The sequence below is a fragment of the Bos taurus genome, chromosome 4 (assembly GCF_002263795.3).
Source record: "Bos taurus isolate L1 Dominette 01449 registration number 42190680 breed Hereford chromosome 4, ARS-UCD2.0, whole genome shotgun sequence".
NCBI classification, from domain to species: domain Eukaryota; kingdom Metazoa; phylum Chordata; class Mammalia; order Artiodactyla; family Bovidae; genus Bos; species Bos taurus.
This window is the reverse complement of record NC_037331.1, coordinates 51,408,078-51,426,743: the sequence shown is the minus strand read 5'-3', so window position 1 is coordinate 51,426,743 and position 18,666 is coordinate 51,408,078. Positions and strand designations below refer to the sequence as shown.

General features: G+C 37.1%; 1 protein-coding gene across 8 annotated transcripts in view; it reads left to right on the top strand.

The window, feature by feature from the left end:
- The window catches only part of ST7 (suppression of tumorigenicity 7), a 268,694-nt gene that overhangs the window by 29,769 nt on the left and 220,259 nt on the right, over window positions 1-18,666 (top strand). The gene's annotated exons all lie outside the window — the stretch shown is intronic.

Here is an 18,666-nt window from a genome sequence, read left to right as displayed (position 1 = left end):
CTCCTTGGACATAATTCCAAGTGTGGTAAGTGTGCGAACTACAAACCCTGTGAGCAAGAGCACCCAGGGACAGATAAAAGAGAAGATGAACCACCTTTAAATTTGGGAGGGAAAAATAGGAGCAAATCTATGCCTCTGTGGTTCCAAAGGGCTACACAGAGCCTTGTGGAGGGCATACTAGCCACCAGACAGTTGTGTTAATAAAACAAAATTGTGACCCTTAGTAGATGATAATTTGGAGAAGAAAGATTAGATGCCTTCCTACTATTATTCCACTGATTAGTGTCATCTCATAGAACAATTTGTTTGTCAATATTTTAAGAAAGCTGAACCATTCTGTAGCTACTAATCAACTTGGTCTAATATTGAAGTTTCTGTTTTTGATGTTGCCCATGTCTAGAAGTTTGTTCCAAAGGCTTAACTGTTAAAAAAGTTTGGATTTGAACTATGATTACATAAATGTTTTCTATCACTGCCACTGAAGAATTCTATGCCTTTGCTGTGAATTCCCTTCAGAATGGCAGTGAGATACCCTGTCATATGCTTAGGAAGCTTCAGAGCAGTGCTACCCAGTAGAACGTTCTGTGACAGTGGAGATGATCTAAAATAAAGCATCTGTTGAACATATGTGACTGGTGTTACTGAGGAACTGAATTTTTAATTTAAATATAAATAGCCATAGTTAGCTAGTGGCTACTATGTTGGATAGGAAGGCTTCAGAGGCAACTTTAATATTAGTATTTTTGTAAGTGACCAAGAAACAAAGTGACCTTTTGGACTTTTTCAAGCTGCATGTTAAACATTCCTTTAGGGTTTAGTTCTATATCTAATATCATTTTCATTTGTATCTCCATTTAGTTCTGTAGCCTATCAAAATAATAAAGTTATTAAGAAAAGCTTATTCTGAGCTTTGTGCAACTTCAAATTTAAGATGGTAGGGAAATATAGTATTAAGGTTGGGAGGACAGTGCTATCCCACTAGCGGCCATGTAGAAATGTGTGTGTGGGCTTTGTGTTGTCACAGTGACTGGTCATGGCTGGCCTTTAATGCTTGGGGGCCAGGAATGTTAACTGTAGTGTTATCCTGCTTAAAATACCCATAGTGCCCTCACTGAGAAGTACTGTTGGATTTTTTTGATGGTAAGAGTTATATTACAATGAGAAATCCTAGTGTCCAGAGGCTTATCTCTTCTCTGAAAAATTCAGATAATTTTTCCCTGAGAAATTTGGAAGACATTCTCTAAAGCTTCTGGCTATGAGATTTTTTTTCTGTTCTGTAGCCTATGGTGTTGTGAATCTAGGAGTTCTTTTCAGCACCAACCAATTAGTAGAACATTTAGATGTTGATGTTGGAAAACACTGAAGAGCCTTTTTGTCACTTGCTTAGCGCAGAAGCAGTGAAACTAGAACCTTATCCAGTGTGCATGAAAATCCACAGGGCGGATTGATAAAACTGTTCTGCAAATGAATGGAAGCAACAGAGGTCTAGTCATTGTCAAGTGAGTCTTCACCCAAACAGGGCGCACCTCACTCTGCTTTAAAAGACCTGTCAGTCAAACTACTCGGAGTAGTATGTGGAGACATGCATGTATTTATAGAATATATTTCCAGATTTAAAGGCCACTTTCTTCCTGTAAGAACAAAGTAGAAAACTTCCAATGCTAAGTGCTGTTGAATGATTTTACTGCTATTTTCTGTTACGGTCCCTGGAACTCAGGTGTCTGTTTTCCTGGGAAGGAGCCTTTCACTTGATAAATGAGCTGGAAAGAGAGGGTTTTATATCAGTGTGAGTTTTGGAAAGGACTAGTGGTTAGTAAAGGTGATAAAATTGCAGGGATCAGGAAATGATGCTTTCAGAAGCAATCCATGTGGGCTATTAACAGAGCCTACAAACCTTCAAGATTGTTTCTGGGCCAAGTTTGGGAAAAGGTGTGTCATATGTAACTGTCATAGTAGCCAGAGACCATTTCTGATACATTCTTGTTTCTTGTGTTGCAGTGCTTTTTCCCCCCCATTTCTTGTAACTATGGGTGGTAGATTCATAACTGTATTAATGTCAGTTTTGGGGGTATATTGACTTTTCCTTGTTTTTCCCCTCAGTGCCATAGAAATGGCAGAATCCTTATCTTATTCTAGCAGAATATAATCTGATTTAATCTTGCTTAAAGGCAAAATATAATTAAAAACATATGGAAACCTGAAAAGATGTCATGTTTTATAAATATACTTTCTTAAATATTGAACTTTCACTAAGTAATTTTTGCTGAAGATCCAATCAAGAAAGAATATTTTTGGGAGGAGATTTCAAATTTCTAATGCAATATTGTTGTTTTTATACAGTATTTGGTTATGCTTACAAGCTTCTTAATTGCCTTCAGCTGATAGCATTATTAATGCAGCCTATTTCAGATTGATTAGGTACGTAGAATTTCTGCTAGTTCCCTAAGGGCTGCAGTGTGTGTGTTAAAGGTAGAATCCCTTCAATGAAAAAATTATGCAAATCAATAATAACAAAATCTTACTTTTTTTTCTACAATGACAGATTAATTTACTGAATTAGTTTTTTTAGAATGTGCTTTTAAAAATGTTTCTTTGGAAGGAGTTCTAAATGGGTTGTCTATCACTCATAAATTGCTGCTATATTGATTCATGACACATGGAGAGTGTCTTTGCAGGGTAACTACAATCTTTAGAGACCTCACTTTCATTTTCAGTGGTTTCTGCAAATTTAAGGTGAGGGTCTCTCATCATTATATATTTGTCTATTTTTTAAATTGAGAAAACTGACTTTTATGGTATCCTATTTTAAATAATGTTTAGGTTCTTTGTTCTCAAAGTTTCTTAACATTCATGTGGGTGAATGTTGAATAGTATGCATCATATTTCTTTGACAGAATAACTTGATTCGGGTGGAAAATGGTTATATTGGATATATAGTAAGAAAATTATTAAATTAAGGAGGGAAAAACCTAGTGTCCTGAAAATAATCTCTTGGACAGTGATAATCAGAGATCTAGGGAGATAGTTAAAGGATTCTTTGACCTTGTTTTTGTATTATCCACTTGGCTCAGAATTTTACCATTTTGTTATGTTGCCCATGTCCCCTGAAGAGAAACAATGAAATATTCAACTTATTGAATCTCTTAATTCAGAAATATGTTGAAAAGAAATTAACAGTGTATAGAGATTTTTAAACTCTGGTAAGATTTAGAGCTTTTGATTGGCCCTTTTTTATGCCCTTTAAAAGAGTCCATTATGATTTTATAGCAAGATGGAGACAATGATTGTGATAATGTAGTATATGGCAGTTTCTATCATAGTGTTTCAATGTCTCTGATACACATAATAAAGAATTCAATAAATGTAAGTTGTTGTCTTGTCTTTTCTTTCTTTTGTTGAAATGTAAAACAGTCACTTTTTTGGACAATATTATATAATTTCTAAAGTTATATTTTTTGTCACAATTCAGACAAATACATTTGTATTCTGCCAAAAAAGGGAAAACCACCTCAGTCCTCAGACGTTAACTAGAATTCAAAAGTAGCATGCCTCCTACGTACTTCCCCCTAGTTCTTTGAGTGGATTTGGAGGACTGTGTAACCAGGTCCTGCTCTGTGCTCAGGGAGAAAAATGTGGAAGTTATAATTGCTGCTGCTGCTGCTGCTAAGTTACTTCAGTCGTGTCCGACTCTGTGCGACCCCATAAACGGCAGCCCACCAGGCTTCCCCGTCCCTGGGATTCTCCAGGCAAGAACACTGGAGTGGGTTGCCATTTCCTTCTCCAATGCATGAAAGTGAAAAGTGAAAGTGAACGCGCTCAGTTGTGTCCGACTCTTAGCGACCCCATGGATTTCAGCCTGCCAGGCTCCTCCGCCCATGGGATTTTCCAGGCAGGAGTACTGGAGTGGGGCGCCATTGCCTTCTCCGAGTTATAATTGCACTATCCCCCAAATGACCTAAATAATCTATTCACCTTTAAGAAATCTATCTTTGAATAGGCATTGATTCTAGTTGATGAGTATCTGAAAATAGACTTTTGATTATAGAAATAAAACATTTTTCTTTTTAATGCATTTTAGTGTGCTTATGTTTATGTCTGGTATTAAGAACTGTCTATGAGCCTTTATTTTTATCTTGTAATGCTTTAGCAATAAGTGCTTTACAGTAACTGAATGATGCTAAAGCTGAAACTCCAGTACTTTGGCCACCTCATGCAAAGAGTTGACTCATTGGAAAAGACTCTGATTCTGGGAGGGATTGTGGGCAGGAGGAGAAGGGGACGACAGAGGATGAGATGGCTGGATGGCATCACTGACTCGATGGACGTGAGTCTGAGTGAACTCCGGGAGTTGGTGATGGACAGAGAGGCCTGGCGTGCTGCGATTCATGGGGTTGCAAAGAGTCGGACACGACTGAGTGACTGAACTAACTGAACTGAATTTTTTAAAATGTGTAAGTTAGTATAAATAATTAAAAATACGACATTTTTCATGGACTTTTGAATAGAAGAAAACATTTATGATACTTTATATTTCTATGAAGACACAACTCAAGTATAATTAGGAATATTTTAGGTAAATAGTTGTGGGAACCTAATATATATTTAATTTCCTCAGATATTTTTGAAACATGGCTATGTTTAAATGTTTTGCTATGGTATAATGCCTGGAATTCACTGACACTTGTATTTTGTTCATTGTTATACCATCTATCCTCAGTGTATATATGTTTTAAAGAAACATACACACATTCCTAGAGTCTACATTCTCAATGAAATACCATGACATAGTTCTGTTGAATCTAATTTCACTGAAGCAGTAGGTGTTTTTTGATACACTATAATATTGACAAAATAGCTTAAAATTTCTCCCATTTTGTTTGATTACTATTATTCATTATGATGGCAGATTTTTTATGTTAGTAATTCACATTATATAAATATAAAATGTAATATTATTTTAACATTGTACAGAGTGGAAAATCTAAAATCTGTTGATTCTAAGTCTAGTCTCGGTTTTCAATCTACTTCAACTTCAGTTAACTCCTGTGGTGATGAGTCATAGTCCTTATTTTTCCTCTCTGTCTCTGCATTGATTGTTATCATTAATATCAAAACATTTCCAGTTTTCATGATTAGTTATGTATATCAAATTTTTGTAAAATGCTATAGAACATTACTGATAGATCCCATAAGATTCAGTTCCTTCTTTGCATATTATACTTCCTGCCTAAGTGCTGATGGGCTGTGGAAACAATGACTAACATGAAGCACTGTATGCTGAATTCCCAGACATAAATTTAAAAATAAATTATATTCATGAAAAGTATGTAAGGCATGTTTCTGCTAAAAAAAGGTCCTGGGAAAAAAATCTGAGTTGAATCAAGGAGATGGAGAACTAAGTAAAGAATGATTCAGAAGACAGATATATATATATGTTTTTAATCTTTGGGCATTTAACGTATTCAAAAAGCTGATGTATGAACAAATACGTAGATCATAAATAGAAGTGTTTCAGACGTGTTTCCCAGGTGGCACTAGTGGTAAAGAACTCACCTGCCAGTGTAGAAGATGTAAGAGATGCAGATTTGATCCCTGAGTCCAGAAGATCCCCTGGAGGAGAGGGACTCCAGTACTCTTGCCTGGAGAATCCCCACGGACAGAGGAGCCTGATGGACTACGTCCATAGGGTCACAAACAGTTGAACACGATGGAAGCAACTTAGCATGCAAGCATACATGATTAATTTAATTAATAATAATAAATAAAGAACTTCCTTGGTGGTCCAGTGGTTCGAAAACTCTGTTTTCCCAATTCAGGGGACACAGATTTGATCCCTAGTCAGGTAACTAAGATCCTGCATGCTGCACAGCCTGGCCATTAAAAAAAAAGAAAAAATAATACTAATTCCTGACATTTTACCATTTACAGAATGGTCTCACATATGAAATATGGGTAATAGATTGCTGAGAGGCTCATACGTTTCATATCTGAGAAAACTTGAGGTACATTGTTGCCTAAAGTAGAATTCAAAATTGGATCTTGCTCTAATTTCAAGTAATTTTTCCAACTCATGTCTTTTTCATAGTTGATTTATAGCAGAGTTGATGCTATTTATAGCAGCATCCAATAAAATAAGGACAGTGCCTTTTTAAAGGACAGTGTCCATATTTGGGCTTCCCTAGTGGCTTAGCAGGAGCAGCAGCAGCAGTGGCTCAGAGGGTAAAGAATCTGTCTGTAATGCAAGAGACCTGGGTTCAATCCCTGGGTTGGGAAGATCCCCTGGAGGAGTGCTTAGCAACCCACTCCAGTATTCTTGCCTGTAGAAGCCCCATGGGCAGAGAAGCCTTGGATCGTAAAGAGTTGGACATGACTGAGCGGCTAAGCACAGCACAGTCCATATTTTATTGGAAATAGTAAAGTTTTCAAAGGAGAAAAGTTGTTACAAGTCTGTCACCCTTTTATTTACATCTTTTAAAGTTTCAGAGTGAACTTGTTCCTTTCCTATTTTTTTGTCCTTGTATTTTAGGGATGCTGCCACCAGTTGGTAGCAGTGTAATATAATTATTCTGAATGCTGTGTACATTTACTGAGATTCAAGGAGTTGCTGTCGATTCAAGTTTGTCCACTTATTCACTTAAGTGGACATTGAGCATTGCTAGGCATGGGAGTTAAGAATGAAATTTTTATTCTTTATATGTGGTTTCATTCAAATTTAAAATTTAAACAAATTTTGAATAAATGCCATTTAAAATATTTCCCCCCAAATTTAATAATACGAATATATTTATTTTCACCAATCCTTTATCATTCTTTTAGTCAGCCATTCTGACTTTAATTATATGTATAGTTCCTGGTGACTGCATTTAATCTTAATGTATTTTGACTAGATGAATATAGTTCCATGTGCTTATATATATTCTTTTTCAGATTATTTTCCCTTATAGGTTATTATAAAACATTGAATATAGCTCCCTGTGCTATACAGTAGATTCTTCTGTTTATTTTATATATGATAGTATATCTGTTACTCCCAAACTCCTTATTTATCCCTTTCACCCTTTCCCCTTTGGTAACCATAAGTTTGTTATCTATGTCTGTGAGTCTATGTCTGTTTTGTAAATAAATTCACTTGTATCTTTTTTTTTAGAATTCCACATATAAGTAATATCATATAATATTTCTCTTTTTCTGTCTGACTTCACTTAATCTGATAATCTCTAGGTCCATCCATGTTGCTGCAATGGCATTATTTCATCCCTTTTTATGGCTGAGTAATAGGCAGCTAGATAGATAGATCTCACATCTTTATTTATTCATCTGATGATGGGTATTTAGGTTGCTTCCACATCTTGGCTATCATGTATAGTGTGTTGTAAACATGGGGGTACATGTATCTTTTCAAATTATAGTTTTCTTCAGCTATTCGCCCAGAAGTGGGATTGCTGGATCATATGGTAACTCTCTTTTAAGTTTTTTAAGGAACCTCCGTGTTGTTCTCCGTAGTAGCTGCACCAGTTTACATTCCCACCAAGAGTGTAGGAGAGTTCCTTTTTCTCCACACCCTCTCCAGAATTTATTTTTTGTAGACTTTTAATGATGGCCATTATGATTGGTATAAGGTGATACCTCATTATAGTTTTGGTTTGCCTTTCTCTAATAATTGATATTGAGCATCTTTTCATGTGCCTGTTGGCCATCTGTATGTCTTCTTTGGAGAAATGTCTGTTAAGGTCTTCTGCTCATTTTTTCATTGGGTTATTTCTTTTTTTTTTTTTCATTGGGTTATTTCTTTTGATACAGAGCTATATAAGATGTTTGTAGATTTTAGAAATTAAACCCTTGTCAGTTGTATCATTTGCACATATTTTCTCCTATTCTGTAGATTTTCTTCATTTTCTTGATGATTTCCTGTGCTGTGCAAAAACTTTTAAGTTTAATTAAGTCCCATTCATATATTTTTGCTTTTGTTTCCATAATTCTAGGAGACAGATAAAAAAAAATCTTGCTGTGATTTATGTCAGAGTGTTCTGCTTATGTTTTCTTCTAGGAGTTTTAGAATAACCAGTCTTACATTTGGGTCTGTAATTAATTTTGAGTTTATTTTTGTATATGGTATTAAAGAGTGTTTTACTTTCTTTCTTTTACACATAGCTTTCCAGTTTTCCCAGCACCACTTATTGGAGAGAATTTCTTCTCCATTGTATATTCTTGCCTCCCTTGTCATTTACTAATTGGTCATAAGTGCATGGGTTTATATCTAAGCTTTCTATCTTGTTCCATTGATCTGTGTGTCTGTTTTGTGTGTGGGTATGTTCCAGTACCATACTGTTTTGATTGCTGTAGCTTTGAGTATAATCTGAAGTCAGAGAGTGTGGTTTCTCCTGCTCTGTTCTTTATCAAGATTATTTTGGCTATTTGGAGTCTTTTGTGTTTCTATACAAGTTGAAAATTTTTTTGTTCTACTTTGTGAGAAATGCCACTGGCAGTTTGATAAGGATTGCTTTGAATCTATAGATTGCCTTGGTCAATTTAACCAATTAGTCAATTTAGTATGGTCATTTTAACATATTGGTTCTCCCAGTACAAGAACATGGTATATCTTTCCATCTGTTTGTGTCATCTTAAGTTTCTTTCCTCAGCATCTTACAGTTTTCTGAGATCTCTTGCCTTCTTGGTTAGGCTTATTTCTAGGTATATTTTTCTTTTTGATGCCATGGTGAATGAGATTGTGCCCTTAAATTCTCTTTCTGATAGTCGTTAGCATATGGAAACAGCAGATTTCTATGTATTAGTTTTGTATCCTGCAACTTTGCCAAATTCATTGATAAGCTCTAGTAGTTTTCTGGTGGCATCTTTAGGATTTTCTATATGTAGTATCATGCTATATGCAAACAGTGAGTTTTACTTTTTCCTTTCCAATTGGGATTCCTTTTATTTCTTTTTCTGATTGTGGTAGTTAGGACTTCTAATACTATGTTGAATGAAAGTGCTGAGAATGGACATCCTTGTCTTGTTCCTGATCTTAGAGGAAATGCTTTCAGCTTTTCACCACTGAGTGTGTTAGCTGTGGGTTTGTCCTGTATGGCCTTTATTATTTGAGGTATGTTCCCTCTTTGCCCACTTTTTGGAGTTTTTTAAGTCAAAAATAGATGTTGAATTTTATTAAAAGCTTTTTCTGCCCCTATTCAGAAGATCATTTGTTTTGTATTCTTCAGTTTGTTAATATAGTGTATCACATTGTTACAGCATATCGAATCAATCACATTGATTGATTAGTGGATATTGAAAAATCCTTATATCTGTGGGATAAATGTGATAAACTTGATCATGATGTATGAGCCTTTTACTGTATTGTTGGATTCAGTTTGCTAGTATATTGTTGATGATTTTTACCTCTGTGTTCATCAGTGATATTGGCCTATAATTTTCTTTTATCTTGTAATAATTATAATGGACAAGAATCTGAAAAAGAATATATGTACATTAAAAACCAAATCACTTTGGTGTACACCTGAAGCTTCCACCACATTGTAACAACTATACTTCAATTAAAAAGAAAAAGACTAATTGGACCTTTAACTGGTAGATTTTTACAGTTTTCAGGCTTTTAGGCTTATTTTACATATAAAAATGAAAATGCTTTTTTTCCCCCTGGGTTGAATGTTTTCCATAGTGAACTCATGCTACTTTTGCAGCAGTGACAAATCATGTAAAGTAGAAAGTGAAAATCGTCAGTAGTTATACTGCCAAAGGAGTCCATTGCATGCTTTTTAAAAGCGTCTTAAATTTTATTTTATTTAAAACTTCACTGACAATTTTAAATTGTGGGAAATTTTACATAATGTTAAATTTACCATCTTGACTAGTTTTTAAGTGTATAGTTCAGTGGTGTTAAGTACATTCACATTGTTGTGTAACCAGTCTTCAGAACTTTTTTTATCTCACTGAAGTGCTATGTCCATTACAATTCCCCTCTCCCCTCCTACCAGCCTCTGCAATGACCCTTCTACTTTCTTTCTCTATGACTTTATCTACTATAGATATCCCATGTAAGTGGAATGATGCAATAGTATGTCTTTCCATGACTGACTTATTTCACTTGTTGTTAGATAATATCCTCAAGATTCATCCATATTGTAGCATGTGTCAGAATTTCTTTCCTTTTTCTCACTGTATGCTTTTCAAAAAAAAAAAAAAAAGCTAAAGTATTAGCATATTATTCCTATTTTTTAAGCCTAACAACATATTGCAGGTATCTTCTCGAGAACATCAGTATTTATATACCATTGTGTATGTATCATTTCCATTGCTACCAAGAATGGTGTTCTGTCCCACAGATGGGGAAAATAAGACTTGGAGGTGAGTGAGTACCTTTCAGTTTATAAGTAGCAATGGCAGGGACTAAATTCAGTTTTGCTTGATTCTAGAGGCAGCTGAAGCATGGTTTGTATAGATAAAGAATGTGATTATTGTAGAAAAATGCAGCAGTTTTAAAGACAAATTTCTGTGTAGCTAAAGGACCTGATGTGTGCTTTTGTTAATGGAACTTGGATTTTATAGTTGCAGCAGACACAAATATGTGTCTCTGGAAGCATCTCCCAAGTATTATATTGTATTACATTTTCTCTTAAATCACTTATATCTGTGTTAAGAATGGGTATTTCTAAGGAGGCAGCAACTATGCTAATCAGAAGTGTATTTTCAGTGGCCTTTCAAAAGGCCAGAAATAAAAGAGCAGAGAGAAAATTATGTGCTTCTTGTCTGAAGGATAATGAAAAGTGAAAATCACTTTTCAGTGAGTTACATCAGATATCATAATTAATTTACATCAGATATCATAATTATGTAATTACATAATTACATAATTAACATAAGTAATGTAGCTCTAAAAATTTTAGAGCTAGAAAAGTATCAAAATAATCTAAACCTACTTCTTAATTTCATAAAAATGAGGTGCTGTTGTGAAATAGCTACCCAAAGTAGTTGAATATGGACTTAGTCTTGAAATCTAAGTTTCTTATTTCTCAAGAATTCTCTCTCAGCTACTGTCGGTGAATGGGGTCAGCTTTTTCCATAGCAAACTAGCTGTTTTTTGCATTTTATTCTCTGAGTGTACTTTGTACAAAGTTTCCTGTCTTATAGTATACTTGAGGTGATTTGGAGGTCTTAATGATTTCCATGTTTATATAATTTTTGAGGGCTATAGATGAACATGGGTTGGAAATGTTTTTGTTACACTGTGAAAGTAGTTGACTTCTTACAAGTTAATTCAGCATTTATCACAAATTCTAACATGCTGGACAGTGAACATGTAGTGTGGGCTGTCAAGACTAGGTGTTGCTCATATCATTAAAATGAAGGGAATTGGAATAGAAGTTTTCTTGAATTTCCCACCCTGATCCATCAAGCTGTTGTTAATGGAATCCATTACCTTTGTGAATTTTGTTAATGGCAGAGACCTAACTGAAATCAGTTCTTTCAAAGAAAGGTCAAATTAACTATAGTAAAGATTATAGAACAGGGCTGGCAGACTATAGTCCACGGGCCACCTGTTCTTCAAGCTAACAATATTTTTAAAAAATATTTTAAGTGGTTTAAAAAAACCAAAAGAAAAATATTTCATGAAACATAAAAATTATAAAAAATTTAATTCCACAGTCTGTAAATAAAGTTTTATTGGAACACACTACATATACTCATTTATTTATGTGTTGTTTATGATTACTTCAGGTGTTTCTTGAATTCCTGTTTTTGCATTCCAGTCCCCTATAATGAAAAGGACATCTTTTTTGGGTGTTAGTTCTAAAAGGTCTTGTAGGTCTTCATAGAACTGTTCAACTTCAGCTTCTTCAGCATTACTGGTTGGGGCATAGGCTTGGATTACTGTGATATTGAATGGTTTGTCTCGGAAACGAACAGAGATCATTCTGTCGTTTTTGAGATTGCATCCAAGTACTGCATTTCAGACTCTCTTGTTGACCATGATAACTACTCCATTTCTTCTAAGGGATTCCTGCCCGCAGTAGTAGATATAATGATCATCTGAGTTAAATTCACCCATTCCAGTCCATTTTAGTTCACCGATTCCTAGAATGTTGACGTTCATTCTTGCCATCTCCTGTTTGACCACTTCCAATTTGCCTTGATTCATGGACCTAACATTCCAGGTTCCTATACAATATTGCTCTTTACAGCATCGGACCTTGCTTCTATCACCAGTCACATCCACAGCTGGGTATTCTTTTTGCTTTGGCTCCATCCCTTCATTCTTTCTGGAGTTATTTCTCCACTGATCTCCAGTAGCATATTGGGCACTTACTGACCTGGGGAGTTCCTCTTTCAGTATCCTATCATTTTGCCTTTTCATACTGTTCATGGGGTTCTCAAGGCAAGAATACTGAAGCCAGGCTTCAGCAATATGTGAACCGTGAACTTCCAGATGTTCAAGCTGGTTTTAGAAAAGGCAGAGGAACCAGAGATCAAATTGCCAACATCCGCTGGATCATGGAAAAAGCAAGAGAGTTCCAGAAAAACATCTATTTCTGCTTTATTGACTATGCCAAAGCCTTTGACTGTGTGGATCACAATAAACTGTGGAAAATTCTGAAAGAGATGGGAATACTAGACCACCTGACCTGCCCCTTGAGAAACCTATATGCAGGAAGCAAGAGTCAGAACTGGATATGGAACAACAGACTGGTTCCAAATAGGAAAAGGAGTACGTCAAGGCTGTATATTGTCGCCCTGCTTATTTAACTTCTATGCAGAGTACATCATGAGAAACGCTGGGCTGGAAGAAGCACAAGCTGGAATCAAGATTGCCAGGAGAAATATCAATAACCTCAGATATGCAGATGACACCACCCTTATGGAAGAAGGTGAAGAGGAACTAAAAAGCCTCTTGATGAAAGTGAAAGAGGAGAGTGAAAAAGTTGGCTTAACGCTCAACATTCAGAAAACGAAGATCATGGCATCTGGTCCCATCGCTTCATGGGAAGTAGATGGGGAAACAGTGTCAGACTTGCTTTTTTTGGGCTCCAAAATCACTGCAGATGGTGACTGCAGCCATGAAATTAAAAGATGCTTATTCCTTGGAAGGAAATGACCAACCTAGATAGCATATTGAAAAGCAGAGACATTACTTTGCCAACAAAGGTCCATCTACTCAAGGCTATGGCTTTTCCAGTGGTCATGTATGGATATCCAACCAGTCCATCCTAAAGGAGATCAGTCCTGGGTGTTCTTTGGAAGGACTGATGCTGAAGCTGAAACTCTAGTACTTTGGCCACCTCATGCAAAGAGTTGACTCATTGGAAAAGACTCTGATGCTGGGAGGGATTGGGGGCAGGAGGAGAAGGGGACAACAGAGGATGAGATGGCCTGGATGGCGTCACTGACTCGATGGACGTGAGTCTGAGTGAACTCCGGGAGTTGGTGATGGACAGGGAGACCTGGCATGCTGCGATTCATGGGGTTGCAAAGAGTCAACACAACTGAGTGACTGAACTGAACTGAACTGAACTTATGATTACTTCTGCACTAAAATGGCAGAATTGAGTAGCTGCGAGAGACTGGATGGTCCCATGGAATCTAAAATATTGACTGTTTCTTTGTAGAAAGAGTGCTGGCCTCTGTTAAAACATCAAGGTTAGTTTATGTTTTGGAGTACTATGGAAATTTGTGACTTTCTTTGCTTACCAAAAACTCTAGCTGAATACTGCTACATTTCTTGAAGGATTCTCTACTGTTTTTTCGTCATAATCCATTCATGACCATTTTTCATGACTTCCTTTGCTTATTTTCCAGTGGTTCCTTTTGCCAGCCAGGTGAACAGACTGAAACCACACAGGTCTGTGGTTTTTCTAAAGAAGCTTTCTACAGAAGGGTATGTTTGGCTTGCGCACCTCTCTGTTTGTTGTAGAAACCTGGATTTGCTTGTGGTCTTTCCACTAGAGCTTTGATTCCAGCATATATAAAATGACCCTCACTTTCAAAGTGTAAAATGAACAAATGCATTTATTGTTAGATCCATATTCATGGGAAGAAGATCTTAATCTTTCATGTTTTTACCAGCCATTTTTTTTTCCACCCTGTATGCCCCCCGTCCTTTACCAGGCATTTTAATAATATTAGTTACGTTTCTCATGAGTCTTAACTCTATGTCTGGGTTAGTTGATGTATTTTTCACTGGTTAACTTTAAACATTTAAACTGATGTCTCTTTTTACAATACTGTTCTGACAGAATCAAAACATCAGTGGTATTCCACCTCTTATAAAAGTTATTTTCCCCCTCTCTCCAGCTGTGGTTACTTGATATCACTTTTTTTGGAGCTCATGAAAGCAGGAAGTGACCCTCCTACTTCATAAGAGGTCTGAGTTTTGCAGCTACTGAGAGCTTTGGATCCTGCCACCATTGACCTGATTCTTTTCAAATATAGCAGAGAAGTTGTCTGTCTAGAAATAATCCCTATCTCAGGGTTTGGAGTTGGGTAAAGTAGATCTTCTGTCAGATTTCACCTTGCCTTTGGTCATAATTATGCTTTTGTGCTTGGTGAGGATGATTGTTAACTTTCTTGAAGAATATATAGCACTGGTCTTGGTCCATGGTATTGAGTTGAACAGTTCCTGTCCTGTTTTGTTATCTGGTTGGTGCTTTATGCTGCTGTATCTTGGTTTATTAAACATTTTGAAGTATGGTGAGCACACTCATGCAAGGAGATGGGCTAATGCTGTTAGCATTTTCTTCAGTCAGAGAACCCTTTTTGCAGTGGAGTCTTCTCGCATATGGGAGGGCCCATGTGATAATCATGTAGACCTGTAAGCAGTGAAGGATGACAGAACATGAAAAGGAAATACTGAGGCTGATGCAGGCTGGAGTGTGTTGGTAGGAAGCATGGATAAGCAGTGACTTCTTAGGTAACCTTTGTTCTCCCTTAGAGTAAATGGAAATTGGAATGAGGCATACTATTAAGGCATTTTCACTTAAGTGACTTGTTGGTGAGGAAGATGAGAAGAGAGGCAGGAGGGAAAACCCCATCTTTTCATTTCTGGAATAATAGAGTGAGCATTTATAATCCAACCCTGGGCATGGGGTTTTAAAATGTGCGATAAAGTAAGTTATTCTATCTGTTGGAAATATGATGTAAAATATATGGTACAATTATGGTAAATGGTATTCAGGTTTAAGAGGAAAGTATAAAGTTGGAGCTCTGTTCATTCTTTTTCTCTAAGGAGGCAAAGGGCTATGGGCTCACATAGCAGAAACTACTCCAGATAGGAAAGCCATGACGAGGAAACCGAGGAGATCTGTGTTTCAACCCTGAGCTGTCATCTGTAGAAAACTTGGCAATCCCTGTCCAGTCTGTCTCAGTCGTGTTTTGGAAGGAGGGGTCACGTTCAGAAGCTTTATTGCTGGTACACAGATCTTGTTCTCCTAAGAGGTATGATCCACCAGACCATGAACTCACCAGTAAGGAGGGCCTCCAACCAGTCGTTTCTATTGTGTTTTATGAATGTTTGTATTTGTCTGCTCACCCCTATGCTGAGTTACTAGGGCTTGTCTAGAGATGAATAGTGTCTGAACGTTTGGAGAAATTAGACATTCAACGTAAATGCACTAGGTTTCGACAATACCTGCTGGGTTGCTGGTTTCCCACCCTTGAGGTGGGGCTGTTCCAACACCCTAGCACGATGGAGGAGGGGTGATGTGGGCTGGAGGAAAAGGAAGAGCTCCCTGCTGGAAGTCACTTCAGTTTTCTCATCCAGCTATAATTGGCTTAAAGTAGAATCCTGTATTGTTAGAGTTGCGCAGGGTTTAGCGATCATTCAGTTCAACCTCCTCATTTTACCTATGAGGAAATAGGTAACCCACATCTATAAGTGTTCCAGAACTTTTCCCAGCCAGAGAGGTAATGAGTAGTAGTGTTGATTCAACAGGTCTGGTTCAGTAATTTTACTTCTTCCAGCTTGGACCATGAAGGGATAGATTATAGCCCAAATCTGGGACGGGGTTTGGGGATGCAGTGTGGGCAGCTCCTGAAGCAGGCAGTTGCACTGAGGACATTTGTCCCTCGACTGTAGACTGGGAACAGATGACTTGCAAAGAACCTGTGACTCCCGTGACTTGTAAGTGTGTTTTGGGGAGGACTGTGATGTAATTGTTTCTGTGTCTGAGGGGTGCATCTAGGCATACTAGTGAGTCTGCTTTGCTGAGGGTGAGATGAGGCTAGAGAAGACTCCTGGGGAGGAAGGCAGGGGATCTAGTTGAAGGTGCTGTCCTCCTGAGTAAGCTTTGAAGTTACAGTCAGAGGAAACTGCTCAGCCTCTTTGGAGGCCAGATAAGTCGTATCTTCTGTGACATTTGGAAACTGAAAAGTAGAGAGGGGAAGGAGAGACTTAGTGGTTGCTGGGAGAGTGGGGTAGTACACAGTACAAGTCCTTTTACGGTTATAACTTTCTGCACTTGAGTACTTATTTCTGCTTAACTGGCTAGTGCAACTCTCATTTTAAGCCATCACAATGACTTTAGACATTATCCCTTTCATTCTGCTTATCGGTTTAATTTTTCTGTGTACTGGGATTGAACACAGACTATAAAAAGAGTTTTTATAAACTCTGAACTAAAATATTTGACAAACTGCAGAAATGGTTTTATTGGAAAGAATGAACCTAGTTTTTGGAAATGATCTTTCTTATTCTGCTTCCATTTATTGATCATCTATCTGTGGAGGTGGTTAAGCACAAGAAATCTAAGTGAGGCTACTTGGGTTGAATCCTGGCTTTGTTATGTATGGTGTGTGGCCTCAGTCAAGTTACATACCCTCCACACCTCAGTTTCCGCACCTATAACATGAGGATAATACCTCACAGGGTTATCTTATTGGTTAAGTAAGTTATTAATGCATGATTTAGAACAATGCCTGGACCACATTAAGTGCTGTTTACGTACTAGCTGTTGTCACAAACCAGATGTTGATCTAGGCCCTTTGTCACTTAGTTGAGATCAGAGAGATTTAAAAACTTGCTTAAGGTCATCCAGTTAAGGAATGACTTAAACCTTGTCGTCTGACACAAAGCCTGGCTCCTAACCACTCTGCTGGCTTTCTGAGGTGTGGTGAATTCACTTAACTGTGGACTGTAGGTTTTAGAGCCATCTACCCATCTGTCTCGGAGAAGGCAATGGCACCCCACTCCAGTACTTTTGCCTGGAAAATCCATGTACAGAGGAGCCTGGTAGGCTGCAGTCCATGGGGTCGAGAAGAGTCGGACATGACTGAGCGACTTCACTTTCACTTTTCACTTGCATGCATTGGAGAAGGAAATGGCAACCCACTCCAGTGTTCTTGCCTGGAGAATCCCAGGGACAGGGGAGCCTGGTGGGCTGCCGTCTCTGGGGTCGCACAGAGTCGGACACGACTGAAGCGACTTAGCAGCAGCACCCATCTGTCTGTCTGTCTTCTACTTTCTCATTTGGATTTTTCATTATGTTCTTACTTGTGAATCAAATGCATTTCCTTAAAATATCTGTGATTTAAGAGTTATTAAATATAAAGGGTAAAAATAAAACAATTATTCTTAAAATAATGGTGCTCAAATCCATGCTGACAGCACTAAGTTGTGAAACACTCAAAACATCATTTCTTGTGACATCTGATAATGGCTATCAGTATTTCCACATACTTGTAAGTTGTGTGGAAATTAAGACAGCTATTATTGGGAATTTTTAGCTTACTGTTTTAAAACAATCATAATGTTTTAGCCATTTGCACATTTTAATTACCAGGGAAAAAGTATATCAAATTTTCATGGCTCATGGAAAGCTCCCCAGTCAGTACCCTAGATTGAGATAAAGAGAATTAAAGCCCCAGAAGTAAGACAGGGCTGCTTAGCAACAGTGACAGGTGAAGTTGATGGGAATTAACAGCTTTTGACTGTTAGCAGAATGGTGGTGTAATGGGATCTGCTTATGGTAATGAAGCATCGCCTAGATGGCTGAATGTAATGATGCTTTCTCATTCGTTTCATAGAATTATAGATGATGTTGGGCTCAAAATGTTTAAATTTCTGTACTCTTTATACTTCTGATGTTATATTGAAGATTAGAATCATATTGTTTAGTATTGTCAACTTTGTAATTATCTTATGGAGAAACCTATTCCATGGAAAGAAAAGTAGCAAAATATCCCACTACTCCAATAAATCCACTCAAAACATCAATACTTTTCTTTCTCAAAGTAGTTGCAATCTGGGAGAGTATTACTATATTTATAAACTGGAAATTATCCAACCATTTAGGTTGCTGAAAAGAAAAGACTGTTGATAAAAAATTTAAAAATTTGTATCTTGTGTCTGGGCAAGGTCTAAAGAATTGTTGTGTCAAGATGAAGTAACCATTCTTAAGGTTTCTTTAGCCAGGACATATTCAAGATGAAAACAATTGGTAATGAAGAAAAAGATGGCTCAGTGCATGTGGCAATGTGACATAAAAGATTACATCAGATACAGTCTGTTACAGGAATGATCATATGTCCTTTTCATCTGATGTCTGTTTCAGGACTCAGACAAATGAGTTAAAGGTTTTAGATATGCTTTAAAGGATTGTTCTTGCATTACCTGTATTAGGTTTGTTTACAAATCAAATGTGTTTCAAATGGATCACATGTGCA